Here is a 14,260-nt window from a genome sequence, read left to right as displayed (position 1 = left end):
GCCAAAATTGACTTAAAATATGTTTTAAAACCTTTTGCCAGAAAAATTGTGTTGACCAGTGTTATTAAACAACATGTGTGTAAGTATATACTGTAAACCTACAGAACGAGCAAATGTGTGTAAGTACCTGGATAAGAATGAAGTGATTAAACAGAGTCAGAAAGGGTTTGTAACTAATGAGTCATGTCAGACTATCTTAATTTCCTTCAATGACAGAATCACTGACTGGGTGGATCAGGGAAATGCTGTAGATATATTATATCTTGACTTCTGCAAAGTATCTCACACAATCCTTACTGAAAAATGAAAGTGTGAATGGACAAGGCAACTGTTAGGTGGATTCATAACTGGCTTAGTGATCGGACCCAAAGAGTGGTCGTAAATGGCTGCACATCCATTTGGAAGAATATCTCAAGTGGGGTACCACAGGGCTCTGTCCTGGGCCCTGTATTGTTCAACATCTTTATCAATGATTTAGATGAAGGAATTGAGGGTGAACTGATGAAATTTGCTGATGACACAAAGCTAGGAGAGATCACTAATACTAGAGAAGAGAGAGGATTCAAAAAGATAATAATAATCTGGAGCAGTGGGCAGCAACTAACAGAATGGTTTTAACAGGGAAAAATGCTAAGTACTACATTTTGGCAATAAAAATGAAAAAGCATATACATAATGGGAGGAATAGGGCTAAGCATCAGCACATGTGAAAAAGACTTGGGTATCCTAATAGATCACAGACTGAACATGAGTCAGCAGAGTGATGCAGCAGCAAATAAGGCAAATGAAATTCTGGGATTTAAAGTTTAGATCACGTGAAGTCATTATTGCCCTCTACTCCTCTTTGGTCAGACCTCCCCTGGAATACTGTGTCCAGTTTTGGGCACCACATTTTAAAAAGACATCAACAAACTGGAGCAAGTTCAGAAAAGAACAACCAGAATGGTGACCGGTCTGCAAACAATGTCCTATGAGGAACATTTACAGGATTTGGGAATGTTTAGCTTGCAAAAAAGAAGACTGAGAGGAGACTTAATAGCTGTCTACAAATATTTCAAGGGCTGTCACATTATAGAAGGACCATCTTTTTTCTCATTTGCACAAGGAAAGACGAGAAGCAATGCGATGAAACTGAATGGAAGGAGACACAGATTAAATATTAGAAAAAACCTTTTGACAGTGAGGGTGATCAATGAGTGGAACAGGCTGCCACGAGAGGTGGTGAGTTCTCATTCAATGGAAGTCTTCAAACAGAGGCTGGACAGACATCTGTCTGGGATGATTTAGCGTATCCTGCTTTGAGCAGGGGGTTGGACCAGAAGACCCCCCAGGAGGTCCCTTCCAACTCTACCATTCTATGACTCTATGATTCTAACAGAGAATACTCTTTACTCCTCCTTTAAGACCTGTCCTCTGCTTTCCATACATTTGACCACTGCCTCCTACTACAGATCCTCTTTTCCTTTGGCATCAAAGACCTCTCCCTATCCTGGATCTCTTCATACCTTTCCAACCGCACATTCAGCGTCTCCCACTCACACTACCTCCTCATCTAACCCTCTCTCTCTTGGAGTCCCCCAAGGCTCTGTTCTAGGACCCCTACTCTTCTCAATCTATACATTTGGCCTGGGACAACTCATAAAGTCCCATGGCTTCCAGTACCACCTTTATGCTGATGACACCTCTCTGCTGTCCAGAATCCCGGACTGTCTATCAGCCATATCCTCCTTCTTCTCTTTTCGCTTCCTCAAACTCAATGTGGACAAATCTGAACTCATCATCTTTCCTCCATCTCATAGATCTTCCTTACCTGACCTATCTATCGCAATTAATGACATCACGCTTTCCCCCTTCCCGGAAGTCCGCTGCCTCAGAGTAACCCTTGACTCTGCCCTGTCCTTCAAACCGCACATCCAAGCTCTTTCCACCTTCTGTCGCCTCCAGCTCAAAAATATCTCCAGAATCCATCCTTTCCTCAACCGTCAATCTACTAAAATGCTTGTCAATGTCCTCTGTTGTGAAATTGGATTTTGGGCTCCCCCGGTGGCCACTGGTGGAATTGAACTGGTGTGCATCATCCTCTCTGTTCACCTGTTTCCATCAGGATGTGGGAGTCGCTATTTAGCCTTGCTCCTCTGTCACTTCCATGCCGGTCAACATTGTAATCAGAAGCCTTTCTGTGCATGTTCCTGCTGCTAGACAACTCCCAGCTAAGTTGGACTTAGTCCTTGTTTGTTTTTGCATTTTGTTCCAGTTCACAGCTGTAGTTTCGTTTCTGTGTCTGGAAAGCTCTTGTGATCTGAAATTGCCACTCTGATGTTATGAGTTAATACTAGAGTCTTAAAGTAATTTCAGGATGGTATTTTGATAGGGTTTTCAGCTGACCATGAAAGTGCCCTTTCTGTCTTCCTGCTATCTAGTAAGCGGACCTCAATTTTGCTAAACCTATTTTCATACTACGTTTGTCATTTCATCTAAAATCACCGCCAATATTTGTGGGGGCCTCTGTCTGCCTTTCGGGGAAATTTCTCTAGAGGTGAGCCAGGACTATATTTTCCTCTGCCAGGATTAGTTAGTCCTCCGGCCGGCGCTGGGCGTCTAGGGATAAAACGCAGGCTACGCTACCCGGCTACTGTTAGTTGTGCGGCAGGTTTAGTTCATGGTCAGTTTAGTTTCCATCCTTCCAAGAGCTAGTTCGTATGTTTGCTGGGCTATGTTCTCTTGCCATTGAGAACCATAACAGTTTGACCGGCCGAAAAAGGGTTAAATTAATTGACAGAGAAAGGAGAGAATAGAGAAGTCTGCTGAAGATTTTTTTTTTTTTTTCTCAGTTCTGAGTGTGCTTGTAATTGAATCTCTTGCAAGTCTGCCTATATTGCAGCCTTTCTCTCTCTCTCTCCTTCTAATCCTGGAATGGCTCTGTGTTCACCTGTTTAAAATGGATATTCAGAGTTTAGCTGCAGGTTTGAATAATCTCACCACGAAAGTTCAAAACTTACAAGATTTTGTTGTTCATGTTCCTATATCTGAACCTAGAATTCCTTTGCCTGAATTTTTCTCGGGGAATAGATCTTGCTTTCAAAATTTCAAAAATAATTGCAAGTTGTTTTTGTCCCTGAAATCTCGCTCTGCTGGAGATCCTGCTCAGCAGGTCAGGATTGTGATTTCTTTGCTCCGGGGCGACCCTCAGGATTGGGCTTTTGCATTGGCTCCAGGGGATCCTGCGTTGCTCAATGTGGATGCGTTTTTTCTGGCCTTGGGGTTGCTTTATGAGGAACCTCAGTTAGAACTTCAGGCGGAAAAGGCCTTGATGTCCCTATCTCAGGGGCAAGACGAAGCTGAAATATACTGCCAGAAATTCCGTAAATGGGCTGTGCTTACTCAGTGGAATGAGTGCGCCCTGGCGGCGAATTTCAGAGAGGGTCTCTCTGATGCCATTAAGGATGTTATGGTGGGGTTCCCTGTGCCTGCGGGTCTGAATGAGTCCATGACAATGGCTATCCAGATCGATAGGCGTCTGCGGGAGCGCAAACCTGTGCACCATTTGGCGGTGTCTACTGAGAAGACGCCAGAGAATATGCAATGTGATAGAATTCTGTCCAGAAGTGAACGGCAGAATTTTAGACGAAAAAATGGGTTGTGCTTCTATTGCGGTGATTCAACTCATGTTATATCAGCATGCTCTAAGCGTACTAAGAAGCTTGATAAGTCTGTTTCAATTGGCACTTTACAGTCTAAGTTTATTCTATCTGTGACCCTGATTTGTTCTTTATCATCTATTACCGCGGATGCCTATGTCGACTCTGGCGCCGCTTTGAGTCTTATGGATTGGTCCTTTGCCAAATGCTGTGGGTATGATTTGGAGCCTCTTGAAACTCCTATACCCCTGAAGGGGATTGACTCCACCCCATTGGCTAGCAATAAACCACAATACTGGACACAAGTAACTATGCGGATTAATCCGGATCACCAGGAGATTATTCGCTTTCTTGTGCTGTATAACCTACATGATGTGTTGGTGCTTGGATTGCCATGGCTGCAATCTCATAACCCAGTCCTTGACTGGAAAGCTATGTCTGTGTTAAGCTGGGGATGTAAGGGGACGCATGGGGACGTACCTGTGGTTTCCATTTTATCATCTATTCCCTCTGAGATTCCTGAATTCTTGACTGAATATCGTGACGTTTTTGAAGAACCTAAGCTTGGTTCATTACCTCCGCACCGGGAGTGCGATTGTGCCATAGATTTGATTCCGGGTAGTAAATACCCTAAGGGTCGTTTATTTAATCTGTCTGTGCCTGAACATGCTGCTATGCGAGAATATATAAAGGAGTCCTTGGAAAAGGGACATATTCGTCCTTCGTCATCTCCCTTAGGAGCCGGTTTTTTCTTTGTGGCTAAGAAAGATGGCTCTTTGAGGCCGTGCATTGATTATCGGCTTTTGAATAAAATCACGGTTAAATATCAATATCCGTTGCCACTGCTGACTGATTTGTTTGCTCGCATAAAGGGGGCCAAGTGGTTCTCTAAGATAGATCTTCGTGGGGCGTATAATTTGGTGCGAATTAAGCAGGGGGATGAGTGGAAAACCGCATTTAATACGCCCGAGGGCCACTTTGAGTATTTGGTGATGCCTTTTGGTCTTTCAAATGCCCCTTCAGTCTTTCAGTCCTTTATGCATGACATTTTCCGTGATTATTTGGATAAATTTATGATTGTGTATCTGGATGATATTTTGATTTTTTCGGATGACTGGGACTCTCATGTCCAGCAGGTCAGGAGGGTTTTTCAGGTTTTGCGGTCTAATTCCTTGTGTGTGAAGGGTTCTAAGTGCGTTTTTGGGGTTCAAAAGATTTCCTTTTTGGGATATATTTTTTCCCCCTCTTCCATCGAGATGGATCCTGTCAAGGTTCGGGCTATTTGTGATTGGACGCAACCCTCTTCTCTTAAGAGTCTTCAGAAATTTTTGGGCTTTGCTAACTTTTATCGTCGATTTATTGCTGGTTTTTCTGATGTTGTTAAACCATTGACTGATTTGACTAAGAAGGGTGCTGATGTTGCTGATTGGTCCCCTGCTGCTGTGGAGGCCTTTCGGGAGCTTAAGCGCCGCTTTTCTTCCGCCCCTGTGTTGCGTCAGCCTGATGTTGCTCTTCCTTTTCAGGTTGAGGTCGACGCTTCTGAAATCGGAGCTGGGGCGGTTTTGTCGCAGAGAAGTTCCGATTGCTCCGTGATGAGACCTTGTGCTTTTTTCTCGCGTAAATTTTCGCCCGCCGAGCGGAATTATGATGTTGGGAATTGGGAGCTTTTGGCCATGAAGTGGGCTTTTGAGGAGTGGCGTCATTGGCTTGAGGGGGCTAGACATCAGGTGGTGGTATTGACTGACCACAAAAATCTAATTTATCTTGAGTCCGCCAGACGCCTGAATCCTAGACAGGCGCGCTGGTCGTTGTTTTTCTCTCGGTTTAATTTTGTGGTGTCCTACCTGCCGGGTTCTAAGAATGTTAAGGCGGATGCCCTTTCTAGGAGTTTTGAGCCTGACTCCCCTGGTAATTCTGAACCTACAGTTATCCTTAAGGATGGAGTGATATTGTCTGCCGTTTCTCCAGACCTGCGGCGGGCCTTGCAGGAGTTTCAGGCGGATAGACCTGATCGTTGCCCACCTGGTAGACTGTTTGTTCCTGATGATTGGACCAGTAAAGTCATTTCTGAGGTTCATTCTTCTGCGTTGGCAGGTCATCCTGGAATCTTTGGTACCAGGGATTTGGTGGCAAGGTCCTTCTGGTGGCCTTCCCTGTCTCAAGATGTGCGAGGCTTCGTGCAGTCTTGTGACGTTTGTGCTCTGGCCAAGCCTTGTTGTTCTCGGGCTAGTGGATTGTTGTTGCCCTTGCCTATCCCGAAGAGGCCCTGGACGCACATCTCGATGGATTTTATTTCGGATCTTCCTGTTTCTCAGAAGATGTCTGTCATCTGGGTGGTGTGTGATCGTTTCTCTAAGATGGTCCATTTGGTTCCCCTGCCTAAGTTGCCTTCTTCTTCCGAGTTGGTTCCTCTGTTTTTTCAAAATGTGGTCCGTTTGCATGGTATTCCGGAGAATATCGTTTCTGACAGAGGTACCCAATTCGTGTCTAGATTTTGGCGAGCATTCTGTGCTAGGATGGGCATAGATTTGTCTTTCTCGTCTGCTTTCCATCCTCAGACTAATGGCCAGACCGAGCGGACGAATCAGACCTTGGAGACATATTTGAGGTGTTTTGTGTCTGCAGATCAGGATGATTGGGTTGCTTTTTTGCCTTTAGCGGAGTTTGCCCTCAATAATCGGGCCAGTTCTGCCACCTTGGTGTCTCCCTTTTTCTGTAATTCGGGGTTTCATCCTCGATTTTCTTCTGGTCAGGTGGAATCTTCGGATTGTCCTGGAGTGGATGCTGTGGTGGAGAGGTTGCATCAGATTTGGGGGCAGGTAGTGGACAATTTGAAGTTGTCCCAGGAGAAGACTCAGCTTTTTGCCAACCGCCGGCGTCGGGTTGGTCCTCGGCTTTGTGTTGGGGACTTGGTGTGGTTGTCTTCTCGTTTTGTCCCTATGAGGGTTTCTTCTCCCAAGTTTAAGCCTTGGTTCATCGGCCCGTACAAGATATTGGAGATTCTTAACCCTGTGTCCTTCCGTTTGGACCTCCCTGCATCTTTTTCTATTCATAATGTTTTTCATCGGTCATTATTGCGCAGGTATGAGGTACCGGTTGTGCCTTCCGTTGAGCCTCCTGCTCCGGTGTTGGTTGAGGGCGAGTTGGAGTACGTTGTGGAAAAAATCTTGGACTCCCGTGTTTCCAGACGGAAACTCCAGTATCTGGTCAAATGGAAGGGATACGGTCAGGAGGATAATTCTTGGGTGACTGCCTCTGATGTTCATGCCTCCGATTTGGTCCGTGCCTTTCATAGGGCTCATCCTGATCGCCCTGGTGGTTCTGGTGAGGGTTCGGTGCCCCCTCCTTGAGGGGGGGGTACTGTTGTGAAATTGGATTTTGGGCTCCCCCGGTGGCCACTGGTGGAATTGAACTGGTGTGCATCATCCTCTCTGTTCACCTGTTTCCATCAGGATGTGGGAGTCGCTATTTAGCCTTGCTCCTCTGTCACTTCCATGCCGGTCAACATTGTAATCAGAAGCCTTTCTGTGCATGTTCCTGCTGCTAGACAACTCCCAGCTAAGTTGGACTTAGTCCTTGTTTGTTTTTGCATTTTGTTCCAGTTCACAGCTGTAGTTTCGTTTCTGTGTCTGGAAAGCTCTTGTGATCTGAAATTGCCACTCTGATGTTATGAGTTAATACTAGAGTCTTAAAGTAATTTCAGGATGGTATTTTGATAGGGTTTTCAGCTGACCATGAAAGTGCCCTTTCTGTCTTCCTGCTATCTAGTAAGCGGACCTCAATTTTGCTAAACCTATTTTCATACTACGTTTGTCATTTCATCTAAAATCACCGCCAATATTTGTGGGGGCCTCTGTCTGCCTTTCGGGGAAATTTCTCTAGAGGTGAGCCAGGACTATATTTTCCTCTGCCAGGATTAGTTAGTCCTCCGGCCGGCGCTGGGCGTCTAGGGATAAAACGCAGGCTACGCTACCCGGCTACTGTTAGTTGTGCGGCAGGTTTAGTTCATGGTCAGTTTAGTTTCCATCCTTCCAAGAGCTAGTTCGTATGTTTGCTGGGCTATGTTCTCTTGCCATTGAGAACCATAACAGTCCTCATCATCTTCCGCCTCGACTACTGCAACATCCTTTTCTGTGGCCTCCCTGCTAACACCCTTGCACCTCTCCATTCCATCCTTGACTCTGCTGCCCAACTAATTCATCTCTCTAGTCGCTACTCCTCCACTTCCCCTCTCTGCAAATATCTTCACTGGCTCCCATTCCCTCAGCGTATTCAATTGAAATTGCAAATACTGACCTTCAAAGCCATCCATAACCTGTCTTCTCCATATTTCTCTGAACTAACCTCCCGATATCTTCCCTCATGCAATCTTCGATCCTCCCAAGACCTCCTTCTCTCCTCCACACTTAGTTGCTCCTCACCCAACCACCTCCAAGACTTCTCCTGAATATCCACCATCCTCTGGAATTCTTTGCCCCAACACATCCGACTATCAACCACATTCGGATCCTTCAGTCGGAACTCGAAAACCCCCCTCTTCAGGAAAGCCTACAGCCTGCACTGACCCCGCTGCCTCCTCACCACTACCGGAGCTACCGCCTCACCAACACCGGAGCTCCTGCAACCCCCAACCTATTGTCTCCTTCCCCACCATCCTGTAGAATATAAGCCTGCAAGGGCAGGGTCTTCACCCCTCTGTATCAGTCTGTAATTGTTAGTTTGCTTATTGTAAGTGATGTCTGTAATTTGTATGTAACCCCTTCTCATGTACAGCACCATGGAATCAATGGTGCTATATAAATAAATAAATATTATTATTATTGCGGTTGGTGCCTTCTCTGTTACTGTATAAACAGATGGCGTGTCCTTCCTCATGTGCTCACTGTGTATAGGGAGGAAACCGGAACTACGGAATCATAAGAGATCCAGATAGCTCTGCTGTGCAGTCAAGCAGTTGCATTTCCTCTGTAACTGGGGCTAATATACCAGCCCCAGTTACGAAGGAAATAATACTAATACTAATTTCATCAGCTGACATGTGCCCCTAACAGCCGATCTAGTCAGCTGACATGTGCCCCTAACAGCCGTGGGTGGAATCACGATCCACCCAAGGCTGTTAACCTGTTAAATTTAGCTGTCAATCTCTGACAGCGACATTTAACATGATCGCGCCAGAAGCACATCATTGGCTCCACCCTTTGGTGCCCTTGAAACATGATAGCGGGGCGCAAATGGGTTGGCATGACAACCCAGAGCCTGCAGGGGACCCCCATATTTGTCATTGCCAATCTGCTATGAGTGCCACCCCATGACCAGCGTTCATAGCAGATGATCAATTCTGCTACACATAGCAGGGCCTATATAGCACAGGCAATCAGATGATTGCAGCTTCAAGTCTCCTATGGAGACTATTGCAGCAAGTGACAAGTAGAAAAAAACAGATTTTAAAAATACCAAAAAATTACAAAAATATGACCGTTCATATCACCCCCCTTTTGCCCCATTCAAAATAAAATAAAAAAATAAACATATTTGGTATCACCGAGTTCAGAATCGTCCGATCTATCAATATATAAAAAGAATAAATCCAATTGGAAAGCGGCGTAACAAGAGAAATATCAAAACGCTAGATTTACATTTTTTTTTTAGTTGCGGCGACATTGCAATGAAATGCAATAATTGGTGATCAAATCATCGTATCTACCCCAAAATGACGACGCTTCGGGTCTTGGAAAATGGCGTTTTTTGGGTTTTTTTAAACAAACTTTGGATTTTTTTTAACCACTTAAATAAAAAAGAACCTCTACATATTTGGTATCTGCGAACTCGTAATGACCTGGAGAATCAAAATGGCAGGTCAGTTTTAACATTTAGTGAACATGGTAAAAAAAATAAAAACAACTGTGGAATTACATTATATGGTAAAGTCAATGATGCAGAGCTCAGAGGCGCGGCATTCTTGTAAACAGTAATTTTTTCCCCCTAACTTTATGTGTACACATTGCGGCTAGCCAATCAGAGAGCAGGAAACACCCATATTGTCCTGACACAATGGCTTGTGTAAATGGCTGCTGAAATCACATGTCCTTCTCCATATAAAGAGCGGACATCTTGTTTTATTGCCATTTTGACACTGTAACAGCGCAGAGAGGCTGCTCCTGACGCTGCCACTGTTAGCAGCAAGATTTTAGCTAGTTAGCTAGGCGGTTGTATATCGGTCAGATAGTGTAGCTAGTTAGTGTCCAGTGTGGCTGTTAAATTTACCTTCCAGGATTTTTTTTGCCCATTACTGAGGTCCACAGACAAAGCCAGCAGGGCACATGTCCTACAAGTGTGTTGTGCACTGCTTCTAGTGTGCTCCATGCATGAGTATAGCATTCTAAATGATGATTATTTCTGTAGCTAAATGTGAAACAGCCTGCTGTATCCCACCTTGTCATTTTGTTGGGTTGAACATAAACTGTGGAGGCCTGATCCAGAGGCCACAAAAATTCTTCTGTTCCCAGTGTCATACGGTAAGGGACCCGTCTTTCAAATTGTTTGTAGCATAACTTCTTTGTCATACAGGCCTCACCAACACTCAAACAATTCAATTTTTCTGTGACTAACACGATACAGCACGCCATATTTCACCTTGGAAATTACTGTCGCTGAAATTCAGCTGTTTGCAGATGTGGTGCAGAGTTTAAAATCTAATTTTTTGTTGCTAATACTGTGCTCCTACCACACTGAGGAACACGACTGGTAAAAAGCGAGGCCTTGGTGGAAGGGGAATTAGGCTTGAAGTTCAAGGTATACATGGTAATATTGATGAAAGCACTAGTGAACCAAGGTCACATCCTATGCAAAGACAACTTCTGTTACTGGACCGGCTACTCCACTACCTTTCTTTGGCAGAGGCCTTGTCGATGCAGCCCAGAAAGAGCATGTACTCGAGTGGGTGGCAAGTGCAGCTTCAAGTGGCCTCTCCTCCTCTTCCTCCACCTCAACATCACACCCAGTACAGTCCACAGAGGTGGTACAAAAATTCCTCTTGCTTCCTCCCCATGTCCCAACTATCCAAACGTTCAACTGACTGTACGGAACTGCAGATGGGTGAGTCTGAAGAGCTGTTCACACATTCTATGCCATGTTCATCAGATGTGCACTCAAAAGCTTCACAGAGTCAAGAGGAGGAAATCTGCACCGATGCCCAAATTTTTTTTAGCTTGGATCTGGGGCAGGACGAAGTACAGTCCGAACAGCATCCTGACCCCTCATCATCGGATGTTAACCCCGGGGGGAGGTGATCCTGATGAGATTGAGATATCTGAGGCTCACGTGGACTGTACTGTGCTGTCACGGCAAGAAGAGGAGAAGGGTGTTAGGTGTCGAGTTCCCGCCGCTGCACAGGGGGAATCTCAAACCATCTCCGCTGCGGTCTCCCATTCTCCTCCAGCCAGTGGAGCCTGCTCAGTGGAGACGTTGGTCCCAGCGTCTGGCTCAAGCCGATACTGTACACTTGGTTACTGCTGATCTTTCAGGCTCAGCCATTGTAACCAGCACTGTTCTGCGGCGAGCATTTGCTCCTGGGACTAAGTCCTGCTTTTCCTCTACTGCGCATGCCCAAGGAACGACCTCTCATTGGAGGTTGGGGTGTCACATGCTCAGGTCCTGTAGCAGTTCCTATTGGACCACTACGAAGGTCCTGGAGAGCTTCCTCTATAAAAGGTTCGCACGGCCATGCGCTAGTATCAACTTAAGTTCATGTGTGTATGAGCTTAGGTACTTTGTGGTCTGTGTCAGCATGTGCTCAGAGTCGGCTGTAAGCCATTAGAATTCCGGCACCTCCAGAGAAGTGAAAAGGGAGGGATCATCCAGTCTATTCAGCGCTCCCAGGTAACATGCACCAAGCAACGATATTACAAATCTTATTGAACGAGAGAACGGAGTATAAACATTCCAACAATCATATTAATAAAATATAAATTTTATTATGACCAATAGTGTCAGTTTACAAGTATAATAACAGCATATATGCTCAAACAGGGTGTGGAGGAAACATATGGTATGCTGAGGAGCAAGGGAGAAGAGCGTTACTTCCCAGGTGCTGCCTATGATATATCAAAGTAATAATAGACTATGAGGTAGATTCCACGGTCCTATATCTCCCCATGGAATAAAGTGCCATAGTGCAAACCAACTTAGTAAAAATCATCTAATAGCATCAAGCAGCTTACCCATGTGTATGGATGACTCTCCCTGTTCCACAAGCGGCCCCCTGACGCACGTTTCGCGGTCAGCTTTCTCAAAAGGGGTTTAGCTATTGATCGCTCTCACAGATTTAAATAGGGTATACACCGGAAATGTACTCGGCTTATCGGCGCACGCGCCCCTAGGGCCAAGCACCGATGTCTCCGGCGGCCGTCACAGCAGTGCGCACATAGGGCGGAAGCGCTTTAAGGGCAATTTTTTAAGTTATTGCCCGTGTTTCACTTTAGTCATTATATGTATTGTCTAGTATACTATTATTAGGTTCAAGGCACGGTATTTTACCCTTATTAGTATTCACGGTAATGTTTCCGAGTTCTATTACTCGGTTACCTAGTGTCCCCGACAAGATGGCGGCGTCTATGGTCTTCGGTGAGATGGCCGTAGGCTGTGCGCACGCGCGTCTCGGGCCTTTAGCTTCTCTGTTCCCTGGAAGGCTATCAATTGTAGCTGCGTGTGCATACTATGTGACGTCAATTGGCGGACTTCCGCCCTATCTGGCAGATCACATGGTACTTCTTCAACAGGAGTCAAACTTATCTCAACTTTGAGATAAGTTTGACTCCTGTTGAAGTACCATGTGATCTGCCAGATAGAATCCATCTATTGAATAGGAAAGAGGCTTTCTGGATGGACAGACTAAGTTCTTTGCACCCAGATGGCCTTAATGATAGATTGGAGAACGTATGGAGCATGACACTGGGTCAGAATATGTTTGTTGATCTAAATGATGAACCAATACGCTGTTTTGGGTGTGATATGTTCCTATGTTTGACTCATGCAATGTATTTAGTTTTAAATTATTTTTTTTTGGAAGGTTTTTTTTTTTTTTCTGTTCTGTTGATGTTATTAATATGAATCCGTCTCTACATATACCTTATGTGTGTGATAATTAATGATTCTAGGTGTTTTATAACTTACATTTTTTATGAAGTATATTTTATGATGTTTTCTCCTATTTTAGATTCACATATATATGAACTAAAGCTGTGCAATGAAAGCTATTGAATGTTAAATAGACTGGTGAGTCACCTCCGGGTGTCTAACAATTAGCATAATTGATTGCTTAAGCTGCTATGTGCAGACTATATAACTGTTCATTCTTGAAGTAGTACTATACCTGAGGAAGGCTATTTGTAACAAATATATAGCCGAAACGCGTCGTTTTATTCTGAATACATTTTCCAAGATTTGTAATATGGTTGCTTGGTGCATGTTACCTGGGAGCACTGAATAGACTGGATGATCCCTCCTTTTTCACTTCCCGGTGTCCTGGCTGAGAGATCCGTTGTATCCAGACTGCTGCTGCATACCAGGGAAACCAGGCATCTTGTTCGGACCTATTAGGTCGATATGCTATGATACAAGCTGCACACAAGTTGAGCATTTTTAACCTGCATATTTGAGGTGAACTAAATTATTTACACTTAGATCTGCGCCCCGATCTCTTGTTTCCCTCCACTCTCCCTAGACCCTGTAGCCTTGGGGTCCTGTATACTCTTGGCACCTCCAGAGAGGAGTTTGTGTGTATGAATTCAGGGCTGGCGTATAGCCACTAGAATTTGCACGTGTTTGCATGGCTCATGTCTTCAACCTGTTGGCACAGCATTTTCTCCGCCACTATCCTGGCCTTTGTGAGCTGCTCCAGAAAGCACGTAAGCTGTGTGCTCACTTCCACCATTCGCACCCTTCAGGTCATCGACTTGCATCGATAAACAGGTCTTTGTCCATGCCAGTTAACAGGTTGATATGCGATGTGCTGACACGGTGGAATTCCACTCTGCACGTTATCAATTCGTCAACGCCAAAACATTAGTAGCAGCAGCGGTGGAAGTGGAGGAAGCAATTTCTATGAGTTCTTTGAGACTTTTTTTAGACCAACTAGTGCACCAGTACAACAGAGTCCAAGTCCTACACGTGGTGAACAAATGAAGATGATGGTGCAGGAGTATCTAGAACTGAATATCAAGGTTTAGACCCTTTCACATATTGGTCTTCCAAAATGGATGAGTGGTCTGAGCTCGCCTCACATGCCTTGGAGATTTTATCATGCCCGGCAGCCAGCGTTCTTTCAAAACTTGTCTTCTGCGCTGCTGGTGGTGTCCTGACGGATAAGCGCAGCAGGATGTCCCCTGAGAGTGTAGAAAAATATTTAGAATTGAGAGTCCTCAGTGGTTGATACCTTTTAATGGCTAACTGAAAAGAGTCTAAATATGGCTAAATATTTTTCTATCTACTAGCTAACACGGTACCAAGATATATTTCTTCCCTGAAAGTGTAGACCACCAAACTTTCACCAAGATGAACAAGTCATGGAGCTCCAAGGCCTTTTGCACTCCGATCGCAGACTGTACATTGTTGGTGTGCTGCAT

The sequence above is a fragment of the Ranitomeya variabilis genome, chromosome 5 (genome assembly GCF_051348905.1).
Source record: "Ranitomeya variabilis isolate aRanVar5 chromosome 5, aRanVar5.hap1, whole genome shotgun sequence".
In the NCBI taxonomy this organism is placed as follows: domain Eukaryota; kingdom Metazoa; phylum Chordata; class Amphibia; order Anura; family Dendrobatidae; genus Ranitomeya; species Ranitomeya variabilis.
This window is presented reverse-complemented; position numbering follows the sequence as displayed.